At 48.3% G+C, this 25576-nt stretch overlaps 1 protein-coding gene across 6 annotated transcripts in view; it reads right to left on the bottom strand.

Annotated features, from left to right (window-relative positions):
* BLACAT1 (BLACAT1 overlapping LEMD1 locus) overlaps positions 1–25576 on the bottom strand; it is a 65994-nt gene that overhangs the window by 19443 nt on the left and 20975 nt on the right. Inside the window, exons 1-2 of one of the 6 annotated variants that reach the window (XR_010600386.1) lie at positions 13780–14107; positions 6741–6894 (exon numbers count right to left, since the gene is read on the bottom strand). The exons of 2 other annotated variants lie outside the window; for them this stretch is intronic. The gene's annotated coding sequence lies outside the window, so the exon portion shown is untranslated. Of the gene's footprint in view, positions 1–6740; positions 7291–13779; positions 14108–25576 lie in introns of those variants that run through there. 3 more of the 6 variants (XR_010600385.1, XM_065591509.1, XM_065591511.1) reach the window with 3 other exon arrangements.

The following is a 25576-nucleotide window of genomic DNA, read 5'->3' as shown; positions in this document are numbered from 1 at the left end:
GCTCTGCCACTGATTCACTGTGTGGTCCTGAGGCAGTCACTTCTCGAAGGGCCTGTCTACACTGGGGATTGGTGCACCAGGACGAACAACTAGTGTAGACATGGTGCACCAGGGCAACATGTCTAAAAAAACCCTAGTGTAGACATGGTGCATCGGTGATGCACCATGTCTATACTAGGGATTTGTACCAGTGCAAAAATTGGTGTAGCTAGAAGGGTGCAAAAATCCTCAGTATAGAGAAGCCCTCAATCTCCCTATATGTAAAATGGTTAATGTATTTATTAGTTACCTCCCAGGAGGGTTGTGTGGCTTAATGAATGATGATAAAGTGCTATGAGATCTCAGTTAGAGAAGCGCAAAGGGACAAAATTCTGATGTGATTTACACTGGTTTAAATTCAAAGGAATTCAGGGGGCCTGAATCACTGGTGCCCTGCCCCTTGTGCAGTGATTTACGCCAGTGAAATGTGAAAGTAAAACGCTACCATTGCATTCTGATAACATTTTACACCTGCTTTGCAATGATATAAATGACAATGCAAGGTGAAGGGTGACAGTGAATTGGGCCCAGAGGAGTTACTACAGGAATAACTGGAAGAACTGAGGAATAAGAGTGTCTACCTGGGAAGTTATATTGGTATAACTTGTAAAACTTTCCCATGTAGACAAGCCCTGAGATAAGAATCTGACACTGCAATAAAAGATGTGTACATTTGTCCCTACTGTTTATTCCTCCTTTGAAGTCATAGGACTAAATTTATCTACAGGGCAACTCTGTTACTGGCAGTTTGACCAATCACCTGCATCTTGTGGTATCATGTATTATTACCCTTAAAACGGCTATGGTCATACCCACTGGGCTCTGCTTCGGATGAGGGAAGAATCAGGTGAACCCTCTTTTCACGCGGCTAAAAGCAGAGTTGCACTGAAAGACAAGGTTTGTCATGATGTGTCACTGGCCCTTTAATTGTCCGGGCAAAGGTTTGCACAGAAATTCTGAGGTTTCAATTCATGTGATTTTTATGCCACTCCAATTTTGCTTTTCTGAGAAATATGATCAAATTTGCTTTTAATTCCCCCACTAGAAAAATGTTAAATTTTACACTTTGAACTCCAAATTTTAAAACTGCCTTTTGCCCCCAGCAAGACAATTCTTCTTGGGAAGCGGGCTGATTTTCAGTGGAAATGGGTCCCGTGTTTTTGCAAAAAATTTGTGAGGTGAGACCAATGTTCTGGTAAAATGACCTAGTACTGGAAAGTGCCCACATACCATGGTGATGGATGTGGTATGAGGACCTGAATAGAATAAAATAGCTTGTAATGAAATATGAAAAAATGCCTTCAAATTTCAAGTTGTTTCCCCTTCATGCTGGATATACAGCCATCTCTGACCTTTACAGCCAAGATTTTCAAATGTGATCAGTGATTTTGGGAGCCTGATCTGAGACACCTTAAAAGAGTTGGACAAGTAGACAGTGCTGAGCACCCATCCTCTGACCATCAGGCCCCTTTCAGGTGTCTCACCTGGGGCGCCCCAAACCACTGTCACTTTTTAAAACCTTGGGCTTCAAGTGTGTCAGAATTGTGAGCAGTGCCCCAGCATAGAGGCCTACATGAAGAGATTTATGACATAATTTTGTGGTTTGAGCATTGGCCTGCTAAACCCAGGGTTGTGAGTTCAATCCTTGAGGGGGCCACTTAGGGATCTGGGGCAAAAATCAGTACTTGGTCCTGCTAGTGAAGGCAGGGAGCTGGACTTGATGACCTTTCAGGGTCCCTTCCAGTTCTAGGAGATGGGTATATCTCCATATATTATTATATTATTATTTTACACTGTAATCCAGTTCCAAAAGCCAGCAGACTCTGGAAAGCACAGGTCTGGACTCAAATTGGGCTGGGTTCATCTTTACTCTTGACTGTTGCAACAAATCCAGTCACCTAGGCCTTTAATAGTCACTACTGCACACTGTGTAATGAGGCCTTAAGAACTTAATGAAAATTACAGGATGGAATCCAGAGACCACTGGCTCTAAAATCTATCACTTAAAATAATGGAGCATCTATCTCCTTTAGCTATTAGCAGTACAGGGCCATACTGATTGCATCCAGGAGAGGGCATGCCTCACGTGCGCACCAGCCACTTCATTACACTCCTCTGTATGCCAGTTGCTGTAGAGCTGGTTAATTTTACCAGAGTATCCACATTATTTAATCTCTTTTTTTATTTCCACTTCTAAAATTATGGTTATTATTTTTTCACATACCTTGGATGCCTCCCTCATTATAACCAACCTAAGGCAAAACCCAATTAAGAGCAGCAACCCATAATTTACAGCGGGATACTTTTTTTAAACCAAAGAGACCGGAAAAGGACTAAATCAAAAAGAAATTCTGTCCCTTTAAGAGGAGATAATGAACCAAAGCACTGTTTCTTGGGCCCGCATGTTTGCTGAGAATTGCTAATTAAAACATCACTTCTGTAAAGTATGCTGATCCCATTGATTCTTCCCCCCACACAGTTAATTTGCTGCTAGGAAGGCAAAGTCACAAGGGTCCTCATTATAAAAATTTCACTGGCTGCAGCTAATGGTTGTAATTAATAGGTGCAATAAATTTCAAATGGCCAGCCAGGGTGTTCATTAGTTTCAGGCTGACTCAGCACCAGTGGGGTAGCCTGTTACTTAATAACCCATTTTCAAGCAGACGTGGCGGCGGTGGCCAGGGGGGGCATCCCATGGTATATACAGTAGATCCATATCTTTCCCTAGATAGCAGAGCTGAGTGAATAGTTCATAGCAAAAAAAAATTGTTTGTCCCTTTTTGTCCTACTTGTGAATTTTCCAAGCAAAAACTCAAAAGGCATGAAGACACTTAGCAAGTCAAAGGGGGCCAGATTTTCTAAAGAGCTCAGCCACCAAAATGAGCTCTTTTGAAAATCTCTCCTTTAATCTCTCTGCGACTCAGTTCCCCATCTGTAAATGAGCATAAAAAATCCTTTCTTTTTCCCACCCTTTGTCTGTCTTATCTATTTCGATTGTAACGTCTTTGGGGCAGGGACTGTCTTGCTGTGCATATGTACAGCGCCTAGCACAATGGAGTCTCAATTTATGTTAAGGAGTTTAGGTGTTACTGTGACACAAACAAACCATAAATAATAATGTTACTCCAGGCTTGGATCAAATGCTAACAAAATGGCTTGCGTGAACCACAGAGCTACATGTGTCTGAGTGAAGCCCCAGTTGTACAGATGTGTCTCTGTGTCTGACTGCCAGTGAAATGGACTTGGGCATGTCTAGCACATCTCCTGGTCCTTATTTCTCTGGTAGTGTGAGCTGATGTGAGCTTGTCATAGAGAGCCTGTGTGGTATCATCTGTGGGGGGATTTTTTTTTTTTTTTTTTTAATATTTTCTTTTTTCAGGAGAGGCCTAGTCAAAGAAATGTTAACAGCTGGCAGATGCACAGACATCCTGCAGCACAGCAGGGCCTAAGAGAGCAGCACCTCTGCATTCTAGTTCTACTATATCTAGTGTGTGACCTGCCCTCGCCCGCAAACCTCTCATCACCCATGAAACCTTCCTTAGAATCACAGAATATCAGGGTTGGAAGGGACCTCAGGAGGTCATCTAGTCCAACCCCCTGCTCAAAGCAGGACCAATTCCCAACTAAATCATCCCAGCCAGGGCTTTGTCAGCCCGGGCCTTAAAAACCTCCAAGGAAGGAGACTCCACCACCTCCCTAGGTAACGCATTCCAGTGCTTCACCACCCTCCTAGTGAAATAGTGTTTCCTAATATCCAACCTGGACCTCACCCACTGCAACTTGAGACCATTGCTCCTTGTTCTGTCATCTGCCACCACTGAGAACAGCCGAGCTCCATCCTCTTTGGAACCCCCCTTCAGGTAGTTGAAGGCTGCTATCAAATCCCCCCTCATTCTTCTCTTCTGGAGACTAAACAATCCCAGTTCCCTCAGTTCCTTGTTGCTGAATGCAGGTCCCGAACTTGTGAAGTGCTGAGGGTGCTTCATTCCCAGGACTGAGCTCTTAGTTGAAAAGTCCCTCATGACTGGAGAGGCAGCATGTCCAGCTATATCCTCCATAAGCCTCTTGGCTTTCCTCCTGAGTAACCCTATCTGCACAGGCTTCCCACAGAATCTATTGTAGCTGTGGTTCAGATTTCATGAGGTGCCAGGTGCTTCCTGCAACATGCTCAGCACCCTCACTTCTGATTGACACCTCTGGGAGTTGAGGGCTCTTGGCACTGTGCTGAAGTAGTACGGCACATTGCAAGGTCAGGCCCTGAGGCTGGATGGACCGGGTCAAACAAAAGAAGAACCAACCTGAACCATTGCAACGAAAGCTTGGAAAATTGAGGAAACTCGGTCTCCATCCAATGTACACCCATAAATGAGGATGAGACAGGAGGGAAGGAAAAATTAACTGCAAATCTCCTGACATTTCCCCCCTTCATTATCCATGGAACAGGTACAGTGTGGGCAAACTTCCCCATCACTAGCCCAGCAATGCGCCACAGCCTCACCCTGGAAAGAGGGACCACCACTAGGATATAAGAGGGGAGCTCAGTCTCCATGGCCCATTCAGTGCCTGACCCCTCTACTGAGACTGCCAACAATGGTCCAGTTAGGATGAGCGGGATTTTTGGACACTTGCCCATGAGTAACTGGACTAAGACCCATCAACGCAAAAGACACAATTAAAAAGAAACTGGAACCACACAACAACCCACCTTGAGCTGAGAACCTCTCTACGATTCTCCACCCAGTTGACAGGGATTTTCCCAGGGTGAGCAGGTGGCAAAGCAAACTCTGGGTGAATGAACAGGCCAATTTTATCCCTGCAGTGACTTCATTGGGATGGATGTGGTCCAATGTACTTGGGTCCTGATCTCCAGCCACTGAAGTCAATGGAAAGACTCCCACTGACTTTAATGAGCTTTAGATCAGGCCCTTCATGATAAGATAGAGGGGAGTGGCTAACAAGTGAAGGTGGGAATGGTCTCTGCGGCCCATTGAGACAGAACTAAATAAGAACGGCAGCTTCTTCCTTCCTGGTATCTCATCCCCCAACATTCTCAACTTAGAGCGAGTTAAATGAGCTTGAGGAGATTGAAGGGAAAGAGAAGCAGCCTCTTCCTTCATTACCCAGCTACTGCAGCTTTAATAAAGAATGGCTTTTTGGTTCGTTATCATCTGGCTGTAATTAAAATATTAATAATTGCAACTCCCTCCCTGGAGTCATTTATCATGGTCTGCAGGGAAATTGCTCCTGCTCATGGGATTGTCTTCCATGTGACCAGCTGACCCAGCAAGAAATCCAGAGCTCCAGCTCTGTCTGTAAGTAGGGGGAGGTGTGTTAACACAGGGCCCAAGTGTGACTTTGCCCTAAGCCCTGAGCAAGTTATCCTGCCCCTGGAGCAGACCAGCAAGCAGATTGTGACTTAACAAGAATTCCCCCTTGCTTTGGTAGAAGTACCCTGTGCCAGGCTACCTGAACAGGTGTGCTGACTGGCACATAGGGGAAGGATATGGCACCGAGATTCTGCCAATGCACATGGGGTAGGAGAGATCTAGCTGCCCTGTACAAACTGCTCTCACCTATAGGCAGCTGCCAATGCTGGGATGCATAGGTGTGTCCTACTGTCCTGCACAAGCCAAGCCACCATCTGGCCCATAACAAATACTGGCTAGGGTTTAGGGTGTCACTAGGTAATGGTTGCTCCTAGTGGCTTGACTGGCCCTCCTCTTTAGTTCTCGGTAGCTCTGAAAGGAATTAACAGTATTGTAGCAATCTGATGGCTCCCATCTCTTTCTTTTCAGGGCAGGAGACAGCATTATTGCAATGACAATAAATAGCATGGGAAAAACAGTGAAGAGCTTTGAACTTTTTTAGAGCTCTTCCTTTTGTTAGGGATGAGATTTCCAAAGCAGTCCAGGGGAGTGAGAGCCATCTCTCCTGTTAAAAGTAATGGCAGGTGTGTGTACAGTCTTCAAGGCTGCTTTGAAAATCTCACCCTACGTTTGTCAGCTCAACTAGTCGTTTTATTTTTGTTATAACCACAGTGGCAGAGTTGGCCTGAGAGTCTTTGCCTCATCTCCTAGAGAGCTAGGTCAGAGAGTCCCGGCTGGGGTCAGAGGTGGAAGGGTGGCTGGAGAAGGGATTTCAACTAAATTAAACAAAAGCTTTGAGATGTTTCGCTTCAAAGGGAAGATGCCAGCGGAAACTCATCATCTCCTTGCTGCATTGGGAGGCAGGGATGTTATTAACCTCATTGACCCTAATTCAAGCACTGGAAGCTGGGGCCCAAAAGTCTGCTCCTTGATGTGGTCAGTAAGGGCTTGTCTACACTTACTTGAAGGTTAATATGGATTAAGGGAGTGTGTAGATAAAAGCTCACTAGTTATTCCTGAACAATTCCATGTGTGGACACCCTTAGAGCTGGTCTACATAGGGATTTATTCCTGATTAGTTTATTCTGAATTAGTTTAATTCATTTTGAAAGTGGATTAAGTTAATTCAGAATAAGGTAAATTATTCAGGAATAGCTATTCTTGTTTAAATTCACACCCTACCTTCACCCAAATTAACTTCTTTGTGTAGACAAGTCCTAATATAGGCGCTTAGACCAGCAGGCAAAGGTTGCTTTAACTGTAAGGCCGCATGAGCTACTTTCAACTCTTGGATAACAACCAAGCCCATAGCTCACCTGACCCTGGAAGTCTTACCTCTTCTTCAGTAGATGCTTTGCAACCACCTTTGCTAGCATCCATTCCTGCAGCCACTTGTCCCAAGTCTTACTACGCCTTCCGTGCCTCCTATGAGGTCTTGTTTCAAATGCCCCTTCTGCCGCAGTCCCCAAGACACTCCTCCTGAGAATCCCTGCAAGGTCAACCCCATTTCCATTAGTGATGGGCCTGAAATAAAAGCCCAGAACCAAAACAACTCTGATTTTTTGGGTTGCTTGATGTTTGAATCAGGTCAATGGCAGAGACAGGCCCAAATATGCTCTAGGTAAAAAACATGTTCTAGCTCAGCTAGAAGGAATGGGCTTGATGCAGTTACCATAGGGTGAAAGTCTATGGCCTGTGCTTTGCAGGAGGTCAGATCAGATGATTGTAATGGTCTCTCCTGGCCCTAAAGTATATGAATCAATGCTCCTGTCATGATAATGGACCAAACCAGATCCAAATACTCCTCAAACTTTGGAGTGTTCAAAAATCAGAATCCAGGTCTTGCAGCTTGGGTTGTCTCCGGCTTGGCAAGAAAATATTCCATCTGAAAAAAAAAAAAAAACCTAAGGGAGAAAAAGACTTTGTGGGACGTGTTTGGCCAAAGATCCATTTGTTTTTGACTGACAGAGGCCATGATAAGTGATCAGACCCAGCTCTCACCCTCCTACCCCAGCTGGGTTTCCATAGACCGCAGTGTTGAAAACATACATGTTGTTGAGTGTTTCTCTCTCTTTCTTTTTTAAGCGCCTGCTTTGCTAAAAGAAAAATCAATAGCATAAAGGGTAGTCAAAGCGAGTCTCAGGAGATGAGTATCTAGCCTGCATTCTGCAGACAGGCTGCCAATAATCTTGTTCTGATCAGCTTTGCCCGACAGCCACCGAAATATTAATGGGGGCTATAGCCGCTTCTGTTTGGGTATTTGAGATCCTTTGCAATCTCTTGGAGCCTGTTGACAATAAGAAGCAATTACCACTTAAAAATTGTGCCTGTAAACAAGTGCCAGCTTCCCGGCATCCTGATTATAAAGGTGGCATGTTGTGCACTCCATATTCATGAAACAAAGATACAAATTAACCCAGCCCGGCGGTTGGATTAGTCGCAGAATGAAGCGTTGCAATTACCGGAGATGACTGAGGCTAATCAGGATGAACGGGTACAGTGTAAGGAGAGCTGGGATCCTGGAAGAACTGTTTCCCCAATCCTTTTAAGCAACGTTCCCCATTTAAATCCCCTATCGTTATGAAAGTGTGGGGGGCCCCAGAGCAGCTGCACTGATCATTAGGAATTCATTCAGGAACAGCATGGCGATCTCAGGGCTGTGCATTCCACAGGAGTTTTGCCACAATTCAAGATGGGTTAATGTACCATTAACAGGAAAAGGGGATTTTGCTCATTACTTTCCCAGCACAACAAAACATTTTGGTTTACGACAAAGAAGGTGGTTAAATGGGCTCGTTAATTTTTTTCCTTTCCTATTATTGCCAGTTAATTATCCAAGCTATCCAGGACTGGAGCGTTAACCATCAGAGTCCTGCTCCTTCACTAATAGCTAGCCAAGATCAAAGAAACAGGTGTCCACATTGAGTCCAATTGAAGTCAATGAAGACGTGACTGCAGGATTGAGCCCTCATTGACACAAGTGATGGGGACCGGTTGCAATAGGCAAATGTTGTGAATTAGCAAATCCTGCTCCACCCCCACCTCCCCCCGAAACCCAAACCAACCAAAAATACCCTAACAGCCTCACAAGATCTGCTTTGTTCAATTAATTTTGACTAACATTGCTTAGTTTTAATTATTTACGTGGCACACTCTTGCTAACTCTCATGATTTTACCATGAGTCTTGGGATGATATTTGGTGCTTTTCTGAAAGTCCCAGTTCCTGGAGTCATGTGAGAAGCTCAGCTTTCACTTTTTTTATAAAAGGATAAATGTGGAGGGGAAAAAGCTTAAGACTGTGACCCCTAAAAGCTCAAAGCTCAGAAAGTAAGCCTCATGATTTTGGAGGTGTCTGACTCATGATTTTGAAATGCTTGGCTTGGGGATATAGTAAGCATGTCTTCCCACTGCACGACCAAATATGCAGGAGAATATAACGAAGTTTGATCAGCATGAAACCTCACCACAGCATTTTCTTTGCTGCACAGTCTGAGCCAAGAAGCTGAGCGAGACCCTGCCAGGTTTTGAACTTGTGGATTATTGGGTTTGCAGATTAGCACTGTGAGAATTAGCACAGTTCTGCTGTATGATTATCATCTTTCGCCAATCACCCCCGGTTTCTTCCACCCCACATTGATCTCACAGCATTAGCCACAGCCTCACAGAAGACGCTGGGACAAATCCTTGGCTGGTGCACTTTGACATGGCTCCACTGAGGGCAACAGAGCTATGCCCATTTCCATCAGCCGAGGATTCAGCCCTCTGTGTTTGGTGCCGCCGTGGCCTCGAAGTGCAAAGAGGGTAGGGGAGACTGGGAGTGCAGGATGGAATCAGAGTAAAAGTGATTGGAGGGGCCTGTCTCTTTCTTGGACACCTGTGCGATCCCGCTAGAGAAAGGAGACAATAGAAGAGAAAAGACTTTTATAATTACCTGGTGGCTACTTTCTGTGGGTCTAGTTAACCGGCACTCTGTCTCCATAGGAAATAGCCTTGGTTTGTGCCTGAACCTTTTGTTCAGAAGAGCTGCAGGTGGGGGAGCTTTGAACTGTGTGAGAAAAGCCCGGCACTAAAAAAAAAACTCAAAGCCTCCCTCCTAAAGACTTCTTATAGCAGTTGTGCAGCCCCGGACGCACCAAAGCCGCCTTTCAGCTCTGAATGGGGAGGAAGGGCTCTGAAAGGCCAACATCACCCCCCACCCCTCCTTTGTCTGTCCTTTTGCTAACCACCCCCTACCCCATTTGTCCTGCTAAACCTTCAAGGTCATGCAAGGCTTCAATGCCCCCTTTCACTTGCTATTTGTTACCAAATAAATATGGGTGATTAAAAAGGGATCAGGAATCCGTGCAGACTGTAGAGGTGCCTGAGAAGGTGGAGTTGTCCTCTGTGTAGCCCATGGCTTTTAGCCCTACATGAGTTAGGAAACGCAATCACATAGGAATAAAAAGCCATAGACCACAGCAGAGGGCTTACCGAGGATAAGCCAGCCGTCTTTAGGGAAATAAAAAGAAAAAGGGAAAGGGAAAAAAAATAAAAATAATGAAACCCCTCTTAGTCTCTCGGAACTGGGGCCACCTGGACTCCATCTCTGACTCCCCAGAGTTCACAGGTTCCCGAAGGAAATTTAATTTAACTCCAGCTATGCCCCGGAGTAATTTGCTCCACTTCCAAATAAAGTCAACGGCCTATCATGTGATCTCTCCCCACTGCCATTCCCTTTATCTTTCTTGGGCCATCCTTGACATGAGTTTGGTAGCCTCAGCTTAGCTGCTTTTACGGAACAGGACATGCTGTCTAATGAAGGCCATTATGGAGTCTTGACCATGCGTCGCCTCCACTGATTAGCTAAAGCCTGTCGCAATCCAGCTGGGAAGCCTACAATGAGCTAGTTGCTGTTCTCACTAGAAGGCTAAACCTAGCCGAACACCTAGGAGTTTCGCCTGCAGGACCTGACTTGCAGTGTATATGAATACCCACCTGTCTGGATGAAGTACACTAATGGCAGTGGATGCCTGGAAAGGCCATATTCTGATTTTAGCTACCCCATGTAAATCCAGAGTAACTGAAGTCAGTGGCGTTACTCCAGATTGACAGTGCTGTAACTGAGAGCAGAATCTGGCCCTAAGCATTTTAAAATACTATTGCGGTCGGAAGAGTGACAGTAAAAGGGACATCTTGAGGGTGTGCATCTATGTCCAGCAGTTTGCACAGTTTACAAATCAAAAGCTCTAAAATCCCAGCTTTTCTCCTTCTGCCTCTTATCTCTTTGTCAGCGATACAGGTTTTGCAGTCAGAGCTTTGCTGGCAAGGCAGCTGATGGTGCAAACACCGCACTGGATTGAGTCTCCTCTCACACCAGTGTAAATTGCGAGGAGCTTCACTGCCTAGTCAGTGCCATTCTTCTGGTTTAAAATTAGAGTGAGGGAGAGGAGGGTTAGGGAAATAGCATGCACCACACTTCTCCCCTGCCGCACAGACTCCTGCAGGGCTAAGGGAGTAACGCTGGGTTTGGGTCAGTAAAGTCAGCAGCAGCTTCGTTCCGGGCTCATCCCTGCAAGTTCTCCAAACCCAGAGGTCATGGGGAGCTCCGATCATGGAGGAGTTGTACGATTGGGCCCTGAGTTTTATGTTAAGGTTGCTGCATTCTTCCTCGCTTACAAAGACCTCTTTAAGGGGCAGATCCTGATCCCTCTGGAGCCTTTGGGAATTTTACCATCGACTTCAAGAGCAGCAGGACTTGGTCCTTAGAGTCCTACCCTGCAAGATACTCAGCGCCCATATCTACCATGGACTGCAGTGTGAAATGAGGTGTTCAGCACCTCACAGGGTTGGGGTCAAAATATGCAAGAATGTGGAAACTCCCTATTAAGGACACCTATGTATATTGGGTCCAATTCTTCTCTCACTTACGTAGGCATTTTAATGTAGTAACTCCTGATTTGCTCCAGTGTAAATGAGAAAAGAACCAGGCCCATCGTTTCTAATTCCCTTCGTGTTGATTTGCAAGTGGAATGATCTAAAACGGGCAGTTAGAAAGCCCTGCGCCCTTCTCATCCATGTCGTAACGTTGTATTTTTACAAGCTGCACCGTAGCATTGTAGTTCTTGGGGCAGCACTGTCTTCCAGCAGAGTTGAATCACAACATGCTCCAATCCTGCTCCCATTGAAACCAATGGCAAAACTTTCAGGGACCAGATGTGTACAGCACGAAGGAGCTTATTTTTACATAGTCCATTTGTGGCCATAACTGCACCTGCAGCATTTTCTGCCTGTTCTGCTAAATGCCTGCCATTGGCATCCCATATGGTAGCATTTTATGTTGCTTTTAAGGATCTCAAAGCACATGATAAACATTGGATCAGATCCTCAGCTGGGCGTAATTCAGTGTAGCTCCAGTGTACACCCACTGAGATCTGGCCCATTAAGTACAGTAATACTTTGCACTTATAAAGCCACTTTCCTTTGAGGATGTCCAAGGAGTTTCCAAAGGTGGTTTAGTGTTATTACATCTCCTTTATAAACAAGGAAATGAAGGCACTGAGATTTGAAAATCTGGCCCCACAGCTGGTAAGGGACTTGTCCAAGGTCACACAGCAAGTCAACAGCAGAGTTTGAAATAGAACCCAGGAGTCCTGCCTCCCATTTCCAAGGACTAGTCTACATTTCTTCTCTAGCAGCTATTGTAATGGCACCGGCTACTAGAATAAATGAATGCATAATAAGATGCAGCTGCAAAAGGTGCACGAAACAAAACTTTCTCTGTAGGCTGCTGGACAAAGAAAGACTTTTGCTGAGAGTTTCCCACTCCCTCCCACTCTGCTTCCCTGGTTGATGGTCTCCTTGGCTGCCTCTTCCAAGAAACCTTTCTCCCTGCACTTAAACAGAGGCAGCTACAAAAAAGGCACTTCTGGACAAGGTAAAGTGTGTTCAGAGGAGAGGAACACAAGAGATACTCCCAGCAGCTTTTTCTAGACATGGAAACAGTCCCCATTCTTTAGTGAGAGCCTCTGCACCCTAAGTCTGGCATAAACTAGGGAAGCCTGCCGAAGTCAATGAAGCTACACGGATTTACACAGCTAAAGATCTGTCCCTCTGCCTTTATTCTCTTCCCTTACATACTCACACTTGTTCAGCAACAGTGATTGCTAATTACCAGGTTCTGATGAGGTCAGCTCTGCTTCTGAGTCGAAATTCCCCTCTGTTGCCTCGGTAAAAGTCTTTGGGAAATTCAATTTCTCTAAAACTATACAGTCAGCGGGTTTGGTAAAATCTTAAACCCTGCTGTATAGAACAGTGCACTGGCCTTTCACTTATAAGCTGAACTTCTGAAGCACTTGGATGACTCTGAAATGTTGTTTGCCAACATCCTTTCTCCTTTAACAATCAAACACAAATGTCAGGAAAAAGGCAGCCCCTGCTCCATATGGTCCTATGCCATATGAACACATTTGCTTTATAGCAACATAGTCTTTATATGCGCAATGGAACATGCATTGTGAATGCCACCTGCATAGGCTTAAATGGGCATTGAGCAGACACGCTATAAGCATGGCTGCATTGTTCTGTATTGTCATGCATTGTATGTGGGCTGTATGGCCACCTGTATGGTCCTGTGTTGGTGCACATGCTATGTGCTCACCTGTTATGTGTCCACTGGTGCTATATAACAACCTGCTCCTACAGTGGCAGACATACCTAGACACATATGCCTATGTGCCCCTATATAGTCACATGCACGCTATCTACAACTGCTCCTGTGTGGACGTGCATGCTCTATGCCATGGAATCCCATTGCTGGACACAAAGCACAGCCCCAGCTTTCCACGGCACCTGGTTCATTCAGCATCAAAGCCAGGTGCCTCTGTGGAGTTAGCATCAATTGCCCTTGGAGACCCCTCCCTCAGCCTCTGCTCTGGGGCCCAAGCACTTTCCAAGGTGTGTGGGAAGCAGGTGCCGGAGCAGACCAGGTCCCTTCCTCTCCAACCCGTGCACGGTGCTTTGAACTGTCTCCTTGCTCCAGCACCGAGGGCTAGGAGGATATAGGAGGAACCTGTTGTGCTTTTAACCCCCACCATGACACCAAAACTACCAGCCCCTCAGTCTCACCCCAGGAAAAGACGGCTCTCCACCCTTTGAGAGCTCCACAAAGCCCGCAAGAAGGAAAAGGGAGATGCACGCACACCGTGGCAGATTAAATGCCATCCCGGATCTTTCATCAGCGCCCTCCACTGCTCCCCCCTCTTTCCTCTCCACCTCGCCCCCCTGCTGGCCGCACTAAGCCCTAATCAGACACGCCAGCCCCCAGCAGAGAGAGGATTGAAGGGACGCATCATTTTCAAAGTCTCGGAGCCGACGGCTGGGCACGGATGACCTCACCTTTGGCAGAGCGACATCATCACGGCGGGGCTGGCGCGCCGAACCAGCCGACCCGGATATAGGCCTCGAAAATGGCAACAGTTCCCGCCACTCACCCCGCTGGCTAGGAGAGGTGAGATCTGCATTGCCGTCTCCTTCCCAGCCCTCCCCGAACTACCCCCTCCATGGCTATTGAATTGCAGGCTTTCTGGTGGAGGGACAACGCTCCCGGCCACACCAGCCTCCCGGGGATCCGGCCGTGAGCGTTGTACACCCTGATTCCCGCTCCACATCTCCTGCTGCGGTCCCGCCTCAGAGATCTGAGTGACATCCAACTAAATCTGACTCGTTTTTGAAGCTGCTGACCCCTCCCCTGCCCGCCGTCCCCCCTCCGCCTCCCCTCTCCGTCTCTCCACCAGTAACCAAAGTGGTTGCTGTTCCATTGCACACTTGAGATGGTTCAGCACCCAGGGGCTGGGGATGGGGGGGCGGGTGGTCAGGTATTTCTCCATCCTTAATTCTGAAGAGCCTGGGTAACAAAGGCTCTATTGAACTCCAGCCTCTCTGGTCTGTGAAGCAGAAACCTCTTGTATCTACTTCGCTGGCTTTGATCTAACTCCCCCAGTGGGATGTGTATTACTCACGTCCCAGTGCTGGGGTATTGCTGCCAGCACAGGGAGTGGGGGTGGGGAGGAATAAGCCTCTCCTCCCCTCATCACTCCTGTTTTGGAAAGCACCCTGCCCGTAAGCCTGCAAGGGATCACCAGGCCCTAGCCTCTCACAGCAACTTTTCCACATTCTGTCTCTCTCTCTCTTCTTCCCGACCCCGCCGGTTCTCTCCCTCTCGCCCAAAACATGTCACCCTCCCAGGCCCAAGATCTCCAGGGGTGGGCTACACCTGCCTTTTCTCACTGGCCCGGTCACTGAAATGACAGAGTCTTGGCTCCACTGTTCCTCTCTCGCCCTGAGAACACTGAACTTGGTGGAGCAGGGACAAATATTTTGTTTGTCAAAAAGGCTTTTACTGGCGTCTGGGCAAGGGGCAAACAATGAAAACATCTGACTGGGGGCCCAAGTCTTCTGAGTCTTGAACGCACATTATCTCCTCCTTGTGCAGTACCCCTGTGGGGCATGTTTAGCTCTGGGGGCTTTTTGGAGGACTGGGGTGGAGAGGGGGCATACAGTAAGCAGGTTGTTGGATTGCTGGGTTCACAGCCTGCTCTGATGATGCCGAGCATACTTAGCTTCCACTGTCTTCTGCTCAGGGGAGGGACAGACATTCAGAAGCACTCAGCGCCCAGCAGCTTTTATCGGGACTCCGATGGGCAGCTATTCCTAAAAGCTCCCACCGAGCTGAGCTCTTCTGAGAATCCAGCCACTTGTTTAGCTGCCTGAGCTGTTCGGAATATCTGGTCCCAACACTGGGAACTGGACCCTTCTGAAAATTCTGAGCAACATTTTCAAAAGCCCTTAAGTTTCTTGGATCACTTCTGGCCAGATTTTCAAAGGCATTCGGGTGCCTAAAGATGCAAAGAGGCAGTGGGATTTTCAATGCGCCTAAGCAGGCTGGGTTCCTAACTCCCATTGACATCAAACGTTTATTTGCATCTTTAGGCACCTGAATGCCTTTGAAAATCTGGCCAGGAGTTACTTGAAAGTCAATAGAACTAGAGTCCCTGCGTCACTCAGGCCCCTTTGGAAATTGTATCCTCTTGCCTCAATGTATGATTTTCAGAAAGTGTCAGCACCTAGCTGTTCCCACTGACTTCAGCTAGCTGCGGGTGCTCAGCACCCTCTGAACATCTGTCCCTAGGGAGTGTCTCAAATTACATACCCAATTAATCTGCAAATTTAGGCCCTAGTATAGCCAAAGGCTTTCAGTGCTGCCTCCCGCCGTCCGCCTGCTTCTCGAAGTCTTCCTTCACTAGCCCTCTCCCCCATTTCTCAGGTGCTTTCATTCCACTGCTGCCCTGGGCCTCCAAAGAGCTGAGACATTCAAAAGAGTCTCTTCCCAGGTGCCACAGAGGCCCCATTCTTCTCCTGCCTCTGTCCCCTCTGTGCTCTCATTGTTCACCATGACTACACACATTCTTGAGCCTCTAATGAGAGCCACGTTGCCATTTCCGTCTTACCAGGGGGAGGGAGAGAGAAATAGCATTATAGCAAAAATAAATACAAATAAAAGGAAGGATAGATAGATAGATAGATAGATAGATAGATAGATAGATAGATAGATAGATAGATAGATAGATATCCAGGAACTGCCAGATTGGATCAGACCTGGGACCCATCTAAGCTGGTATCCTGTCTCCCACAATGCGATAGATGCATCAGTGGAAGTTGCAAGAAACCCTGCACGTATGGCATAACCTACCCCCAGGCAAAGTTTCCTCCTGACCCCCATCACCTAGCAGCTGGTGCATGCCTTGATGCAGGAGGGCCCTTCCGAAAGTGTTGCTTATTTTTTAAACTATTCACTGTTATAACTCAAGAGAGCAGTGGAGGTCAGTGAGCTGGGAGACAGTGGGGCAAAGAAATCTAACTGTTTCAAGACTGAACTCGATAAATTTGTGGAGGAGATGGTTTGATAAGGTTGCCTACAATGGCATATGGCCCATCCGCGACTGCTATTAGGAAATATCTCCAATGGCCAGAGATGGGACACTGGATGGGGAGGTCTCTGAGTTACTACAGAGAATTCTTTCCCAGGTGTCTGGCTGGTGGGTCTTGCCCACGTACTCAGGGTCTAACTGATCACCATATTTGGGTTTGGGAAGGAATTTTCCCCCAGGTCAGATTGTTGGGGTTTTTTTTGCCTTCCTCTGCAATGGGGGGACACGAGTCACTTGCTGATTTGAACTAGAATGAGTGGTGGATTCTGTCTAACTTGAAGTTTTTTAAATCAAGGTTTGAGGACTTCAGTAACTCAGCCAGAGGTTATGGACCTACTGCAGAAGTGGGTTGGTGAGGTTCTAAGCCACTTGTACTATGAATTGGGTATTTGGAGAGTGTCTTTCCTTGTAACAAAGTCATTTCCTTACCCCCATTCTGCCTTACTATGCCCTAGTCAATGAGTTATATTGGGACTTGGCTACATAATGCAGCACCTTCTAACTGGGGATCTCAAAATGGGTTCATGATATTAACCCTTTTGTATTTAATACTATTATATACTTTTATTTACTATGCACATTGTAAACTGTTTGTACCTCCTGTGTCATATGCAATAGTTTCTGATAATTTATGAATTATTATCACCTTCTCCCACCTTATTTTGTATCTACATCTGCTTTAATAAAAATATTTTTAAAAAATTCATAATAACCTCGAATAAACTTCACAACACCCCCTTTTTAAGGATGGAGAAAAGGAGGGACAGGTAAATTTAATGACTTGACCAAAGTCACATGGCGAGTCATTAAAAGAGCCGGGGGATTCAGAACAAAGTCTTGGCTCCCAGATTCACTTGCTCTAACCACTTTGCTGCCAGGAACCAGGAACTGAATGCAGGAGTTCTATCAGTGCCTTGGTCTAACCATTAGACAACACTGCTTCTAACATTCTCTAAGACACCGCCTTAGAGTTTATTTAGAGAGACTTGTGTTTGTAGAAACATTCACATACTTGGGCAGCACCATCAGCCAGGATGGTAGAACAAGCCAGGACATCTGGAACAAAATCAATAAAGCCAGGAACACCTTCAGAAGCTTAAATACAATCTGGAAATCATCAAAATACAACACCAAAACCAAACCCAAGATTTATCAGAGCTGCGTACTTTCAACACTACTTTATAGTGCAGAATGCTGGGGAATGAGAAAGTATGACATGTCCAAACTGTCTTCATTCCATACAACCTGCCTCAGAAAAATCCTCCGTATCTTTTGGCCCAGAACAATCTCAAACCAAGATCTATTGACACAGTGCAGCCAAGAGTATCTGAGCACCATTCTTGCCAGGAGGTGTTGGAGATGGATCGGTCATGTGCTTCGGATGGGAACTGATTCCATCACCAGAGTAGCAATAAGATGGACACCTGAAGGCAAGCGAAAACGAGGCCGCCCAAAAACAACATGGCGAAGAGCTGTGGAAGCCAAGCTGAGAAACCTGGGGCACAGCTGGGGAACCATTGGAAGACTTGCCAGAAACAGGCAGGAGTGGAGGAGCTTCGTCAATTCCCTAAACGCCAGAGGCGTCATAGAAACGTGATGATGATGATGATGATGTGTTTGCATTAATTACAGGATCTCCGCCATGATGTCATCTCCAATCAAACAGCTCATGTAGCACCAAAATGACTGATACTCAGATACGAATGTAGCAGCAATGTATTAACCAGAGACACTATCAGCTGGATGCACCTGGATCAGACCGAACCTCTGAGTCCCCGTTAGCCTCTACAAAAAAAAGCCACAAGCCCAAATTCACTCAAAAACAGTCCTGTTGCTTTTACACACACACACACACACACACACACACACACACACACACACACACACACACACACACACACACACACACACACACACTCTCGCTCTCGCTCTCTCTTTCTCTCTCTCTCTCCATACTGGCTAGGCCAGGCTCGTCCAGACTGAGAGGTCTTTGGGGCAGTGACTGTCTTTTCAGGATATATGTGTACTGTGCCTAGCACGATGGCACATATAGCATAGTGGGGCCTCTAGGCATGACAACAACAACAACAATAACAACACTGAAAAGAAGCCACTATTCTGTTATAACACAAACTAGGGGGTTAAAGGAGGCTGCCTGCTTTGCTCACCTTAAGTTAAAGCCCGTTGGAAGCTGTAAAAACATACTGGGGCCAAAATCACTGCTGGTGTAAATGGGCGTTGGTCCATGGAAGGAATGACACCAATTTACATCAGCAGAGAATCTGGACCACTACGGATTAATTTAGGCTGCTAAGGATAATCAGACAGCTGCTAGGAGAGTTTCTGATCTCGGAAAGCCTGGCAAAGGTAGGTGTTACTACACCAAGTTCATGATGAGGTGTGTTGGAGTGTCATGGTCCATACAGTCCCTGCTCACCCCCACATATATCACCTCCGAGTTCGTTAAACTTCATTGAAAAGCCTACATACTTCCTCTGGCTGTTTCTCAGGGAGCAGGGATAAGATAATGGGCCAGAACTCTTCCAGCAAAGTGCCCATCAAATTACTGCATGGAACATTAAAAGAGAGAAAACATCCCTCTGGAATCTAGGTAACTCACTAACTAACAAGATCCTCCGGTGCCATTTTGCACCGCTCCCTGACTCAGATATTTCAGCTCCAGCAGCACCAGCTGTAATTAAGTCTAGGCTCCGAGTGAGGAGATGCAATAGCAGGCGATTTAGCCAGTGGGGAATTTGCCTAGATCTGCACAAGCACGGGGGCCTGATGAGCAATGGGCTCTGTCACTGAGAATGAGACAACAGCTGCAGCCAAAGAGTCTACGGTCCCTAAGGGGTGCAGAGGAGTAACACATTCAAACGAACTTCCTCACTGGAGCACAAGAAGTTGGAGCAAGGAGGTGATGTAAGCTCCCCCCCATTGAAGAGTGCTTTGAGCAATCGGTGTGGTAGGCTGCGGAGGGCTGTTTCTGGAGCAGACCACCTACACAGTGGAGTCAGTATTAGGACTGAATGGAAATGCTGCCTCCGCTCCTGCTCACCCCCTTCCCCTGTACCCGCCAGTACTCCCTGCATGCTGTGATGACGGCATGGGTGACGGAGCTGAGTTACTCAGAGATTTGAAGCGGAAGGTGGCAGGCACCCACGCGGCTGTCAATGAGCTGGACTGCCAAGAGGGGAGGAAGACATGGAGGAAGGCTCTTCGACATAGGTCGGCCCAGCGAGGGGGCCACTCAGGCTGTGCCAAACCTGAGTGGTGCTGCGACCATGTGCCCAGGTTGCAATGTCATTCACTCAAATTTGGAGGGGGTGGGTGTAGGGGCTTCTTGGCCAGGGGGTCAGGCTGCTGGTGGAGGTGAAGAGTGGAAGAGGAGGGTAAGGCAGCCGGGGGGGTGCAATCTATGGCTCCCCCACTTTAATTGCATCACAGCCCCTGCTCTTCAACCTCCTCTGCCTGTCCCCCCTCCCCGATGCGAGGGCGGTGGGGGTGAGGAGGGAAGGCTGAGGGATGAGCCATCAATCTGAGATTGCCACCCAGCCTGCGCAGGAGGCTGAGGGAGAGGGTGGTCATTTCCAAAGGATTAACACAAAGCTCAGAAAATGAGAGAGAAGGGGAAGCTATTGGAAAAGGAACTTCGGGCTGGCTGCTGATCTCCAAGGTTTAGACCTAGATCTGAACCTCCACCAAGTCTGTGGGGTCTCGGGTCAGCAGCCAAGTTCTGACCTGGGTACCAAACCGCCCCGAGGTTCAGGGCTGCAGATGTCACATTTGAGGGCTTGGTACAGACCCATGGCCTGGCACTATGGAGGCAGCAGAGAGGGGATAGAGGTGGAGACAAATTTTAACTCTTCATACGCCTCATGCAGCTGGGGAGCCTGGGGCTGTCTCTGCCATAGCTTGAGACAGAGCCCTGCTGGTTCATCTCCCCTCCGCACTGGTATGAAGCTATAATAAACGCCAGAGCAGAGCATGTGCCCCCCGCAACTGACTCCCACCGTGTCATTTCACCCCCAACAAGAACTCAGCCAAGCAATTTGAATCTCGACAACCGAGCTGGGTTTCTTTGCAAAGGGGAGTGGGGCTGAAACCCCACAAGACTCTCATCCTCACCGAGTGCCAGAAAGGGACCTCTGACACGGGGGTGGAGAGCTCAAGATGAGGTCTTGGGGGGGGGTAGGCGAAAGCAAGAGACATGAAGGACGCTGCGCCCAGAGATACACAAAGGGAGACTCAGGGAAGGTCTAAGCCTCTGGATCCCTGCTTAATCCCCGGCAACTTTGACTTGGTAATGGGGAGAGAGGAAAATTGCCAGACTGTAAGTGATGCCTCAGCGAGCTGGATGTGAGGAGAGGGGAGGGGCAAAGAGAGAGAGAAGATTAGAGAGGGAAGTTAAAGAAAAAAGGGGAGGGGAAAGTGTGCTGAGAGACAGATTCAGAGAGGCCTGGTCTAACTGACACCTTCCCAGGGTGTAGGTTACAGCAGCTCAGCCTTGCCTGGCCCCACTTACCGCTCTGTAACTCACACCCCCCCTTTCGCGCCGCCTCTGCCCACAGAGCTCCGGGAATCCCAGTCCAGCGCTGGGGTAACTCCACTGACTTCAGCAGCTTTACACAGGGGGTAACCTTGTCCCTCGTTGGGAGGGAAAGGGCTCGATCCTGCTCTCCCTTCCAGCAGAGTAATGCAGGAGCGACTCAGCTAGCTGCAGCGGTTGTGTCACAGCAGAGCCTGAGAGAATCGGGCCCTTGAGATTTTGGTTCAGCTTCCAATATAAACCTCTGACCCCCAACAGGGAACAAAGTGAATTTAATCTCCCAGGGTGTCCATCTGCGAGCCGGAGCGCATTGCGCCCACTGCACTTGGCAGTCCAGCCTGGGAGGAATGGGGAGGAGCAGCCACCCGTAACCCCTGGGCTGCTGCTTCCAATCCAGCCTACTGAATAGCCAGCTGCACTTCCTCCCTCTTGACCCAGCTGGCCCTCTGCCTGCTCCATGGGGTGTACCGCCGCTCCGAGGCTGATCTGCCCCACTCATCCCTGGCACAGGCAAGACAAGACTCAGCCAGACCCCCATCGCCAGCCCAGGGCCTGCACGAACTACCGCGGGCAGGAGACAACTACCACTGTTTGCATTGGGGTTTCCAGTGATGGAAGCCTGAGGCCTGGAAGGCGCCAGTCCCACAGCTCTTGTCCCCATCTGCCTTTGTCCATCCTTTTCGGCAGAGGAGATCCCTGGTCTGTGGGATGTGACAGAACTGAATTAAGAGGGGCAGAGAAGAATGGACCCAGACCTGTGGCCATCACTCCTGCAAATCTCTCCATTGACTCCAGTGGGGAGTCCTGCCTGAATTAGGCTTATAGAATGGGGGGTTGGTTGTTCTGGTCCCTCCAATATCAGCAGCTGAACTCCAGTCCAAACACGATCCTAGCCTGCCCCCCTGCCCTCGAAAAAGATAATCACACCAGATCTGAAAACGCCATCTCGTGTAGCTTCACTGCCACACAGTAGGGAACTAACCAGGATTCACAATACACATGGGCCCAAGCCACGGACTTCAGATCCGGTTTCTCCCACCTCCTCTCCAGAGCTGCTGCCTGATGGGATATTGGGCTTTGATTTGGCCCATTGAAGAGAAGGGCGGTAGGCTTGAAATTTGAATCTGGAATCCAGATTCCACCTTCATTTGGGATGAGGTAGTGCTTGGACACAGGGATTCGTTTCAGGGCCATCTAGTAAAGAAATAGGGCCTGATTCTCTTCTCACGGACCCTGACGTGGCTAGAGTCACGCTGGAGTAAGTGAAAGAAGCATCTGATCAAAGAGTCCTCTTTATCAAGCCAACCTGATAGCCCTCTGCCTTACAGCCATTCAGCCCCACGAAGTTCCTCCTGATTTACACGGGGGTAGATGAGAGGAGACTCCCAGAGGATAGCTGTGGCTTGGACTTCCCCGTGCATTCGCCTCAGACTCTGTTGCTCAGGGCTTGATATTATTATTTTGGAATATTTTCCTGCAAGGTGTGTGTGTGTGTGTGGAGGGGGGCAGGGGGGAATGAACGTAAATCACACCCAGGAACACCAGCCCAATCTCCGGTGAAGCGCGGGGGAGATGCCCCCTGCTGACATTCCACCATTGCTGGCTGGAGAATAATTAGTTGAGGCAGCTGCTGGAACAAGTTGGATTAAAACGATCCTCGCTGGATTTCATTTGTTTGGATTCACTTGCTCTTGGTCGCTCTCACTCCCCCACCTCTGTGCCCTCGCTGCTGTAGTTTGCACCCACCCACGATCCCCGTGGGAAGAGGAAGCTCTGTGTATGTGTGTGTGTGCCTGAGAGGGCATGTGGGTGAGAGAGAGAGAGGCCTTGTGCTAGGCCTTGCACTAGTTTGCACACACACCCAGGACTGGGTGAGGCTGGATTAGACTCCTAGGGCCACTGATTTACAGCTCCTCTCTGAATCCTCACTGACTCCAGGGTAAGCCCATGCTGAAGGTGGCCCACAAAAGCTGGTGTTGGCAAATCCCTGCTAGGTCACCTTCTCTAGCCCAGCAGACAGTGAATGATTATTTCACACTCGGGGAGGCCCAGTGTTCTGAATTAACAGGACCATTCTGCTTCTGCAGGGATGCCCCAGAGACCTACAATAATGTAAAAACACCTGGAGTTTGCGTCATTTCATCAGTCCTGTGGTCTCCTCTCGTGGCCTGGTGGTCTCCCCACTCTTGCCATGCCTGAAACCCTGTCCTCCACCTGGCCACTGTCATGACTCCTATGACACCACGGCTGTGCCTAACACTTTACCACACAAGGTTTTGCTAGGACCCTACCCTGAGGAGCACACAATCTGGAGAGTCCTGAGAGAGCGAGACCTGGAGAATCCGGGAGTGAGCCTTAAAGTTTGGCTCCCCTCCTGAATGTTCCCACCATTAAGGGAAATGCATCTGGGAGAGAAGTGGGGAGGGAATAAGAGCAGAGGCCCTTTAAGAGCTAATAAGGGTCCACAGTGTATCGTGCCATCCCCACAAAGATATTTCTCAATGGAGATTTGCTGGCTGCTGAAGCAGCAAGAGGATTCAATAGCAGCCCAAGCTTAGGGCTGATATTGGCTTCGGACATTGTGGACAAGCTCGGGTTGGTCTTCAGCCAGTGGACAAAGGCACTTCCCCCAGGAGGGGTTGGAAGGAGGGAAGTGGTTGCTTGTGCCAGCAGTGATCTCTGGTGGTGGAGGAGAAGGTCTGACGGGCGAGGAAGCAACCACGCTCCATTATTAGATCCTATCCCCCGCTCCCTGCACACCTGTAATAAGAATCCCAGCCTCAGCCCAGCTGGCACCTTGTCTTTTGAAAATAAGGCCCACAGCTGCAGCTGCAGCAGCATTAGCGATGCTTTTGCCCGGGGATGGATTAAATGGGTGAATGGAGAGAAGGATGCATTCAATAGGTTTTCCAGAGAGGATTATGGAGGTGGCTGCTGCTGCTGCTTCTCCCCAGCCCCCTGGAGAGAGGAGGATTGCTGGGGAGGAGGTGGAGTGATGAAGTATGCTGGAGACTCCTTCCCTCATGAACAACTTTCTCCCCATTTGGAGATGCCAAGGACCCTCTTACCCAGCTGTACTTTTACCTGGAGACACCACACATCAGTTCTCCCGATATAAGACTTTGCCCTTCCCTCCCAAAGGAGCAGCTCTCCTACTTTAAGGCACCCCCCCCCCCAGGGGCAACAGCTCCCCTCTTTGGGGACATGAAGGTCCCCCCAGGAAGAACTGCTCCCTTTCGTTGAGAGCTCACTCCAGTATTTCTTATTCTGGTCCTACTTGAAACCCCCTAACTGCAGGGCAGTTGGTCGGGGAGATGAGCGTACTTCTCCAGCAGGTTTTCGAGTTAGCTCCATCCCTTTGGAGGTGAAGGACCCACTTCTTTTCTCCTGTCAGTTTTACATCTGTGAAACCCCACTGCCTGCAATACAGGTCCTCCTGGTTTACAGCAGTGTCAGCGACAGCGGCACCAGGCCCATAGACTTGGTTGGTGTTACTCCTGACGTCCGCCAGTACCAATAAGAGGAGACTCCAGCTCCAAGAGGGCTCAGAGCTGTGAGCTCTCCGTGCTGTGTCTGGAACTGCTCTGCCTGTCTAATTGAGGTACTTCAAATGCGCCCATCTCCCTGGCATCAGAGCCCAGAAGGAAATAACCGGGGCTGATGTAGGTTCATCTAAAGGCTGAGTTGGCTTCAATTTCATGTCATTCCCACCCACCCCCCAGCAAAATCGAGGATCAATGCCTGCTTAATTCTGCGTTGGGCAGCAAGTGAAATGTGCATTTGGAAACCTATCCCCGTCTACGAGGAGATCAGTGAGAGTGGCGTGGAGACGCGACGGATCCATCCAGACTCAATGGCCAGCACGACGGCCATGGCTTGGCGCTCGCTGATCAGCGCGATAGTGCAGAGGGAACAATGGGGCCCTAGGAAGAAGCCTGCGCTTCCCAGCAGGACTTTCATTCACCGCGTCTGCGTAAGGCAGCCAGTGAGCTTTCCTTCAACAGAGCAAATTCACAGCTCCTTGGGGCTAGGGGTGGGGACGGACAAAGAAAGAGACAGCTCCTGCTCCCAGAGAAGCCAAGGGGAGCAGGAACAGGCCCCAAATTGCCACCAATTTCTTCTCCCTAGAGAATTTACAGCTGCCCTGAGAATTCAGAAAGTAAGTGTCCCCTGCCCAACCTGCCTTGCCGCCTACTGAATGCACGGGCTGGACAATCCTCAGTTTATGGCTTATGGGGGTTATTTTTTTAAGACAGTACTTGCAGGTCTGGATTCAGGGGTTTCTCTGTCTCCCTCTCTCATTCCCTTTGTCTTTTTCTCCCCCTCTCTCCCTCCTTGTTGCCTCTGCTGTAGCTTCCAATAGAGAAAAATAATTATTCTTCTCAAAAGGCTAGCACAGTCCATGCACACACACACACAGAGTCTCTTTAGCATTAGCACCCAAATCAATGCACAAACCACAGGAGACCTCTTAGCCTCTTTGGACCAGACCAGCCATTGGAAGTCAATATTCAGGACCATGCACATACAAAATAACCACAGAAATGAAATGACAATGAAATCAAGGTAAATTCCTATTTGAAAGGAGTTAATTCCCTTTCCTTGTGCAAAAGTCACCATGACCATTCTGATTAATATTCTTATATTCACCATA

The sequence above is a fragment of the Chrysemys picta genome, chromosome 4, assembly GCF_011386835.1.
Source record: "Chrysemys picta bellii isolate R12L10 chromosome 4, ASM1138683v2, whole genome shotgun sequence".
Taxonomy (NCBI): Eukaryota; Metazoa; Chordata; order Testudines; family Emydidae; genus Chrysemys; species Chrysemys picta.
Note: the sequence above shows the minus strand (reverse complement) of the source record. Positions and strands in the feature narration are given on the sequence as shown.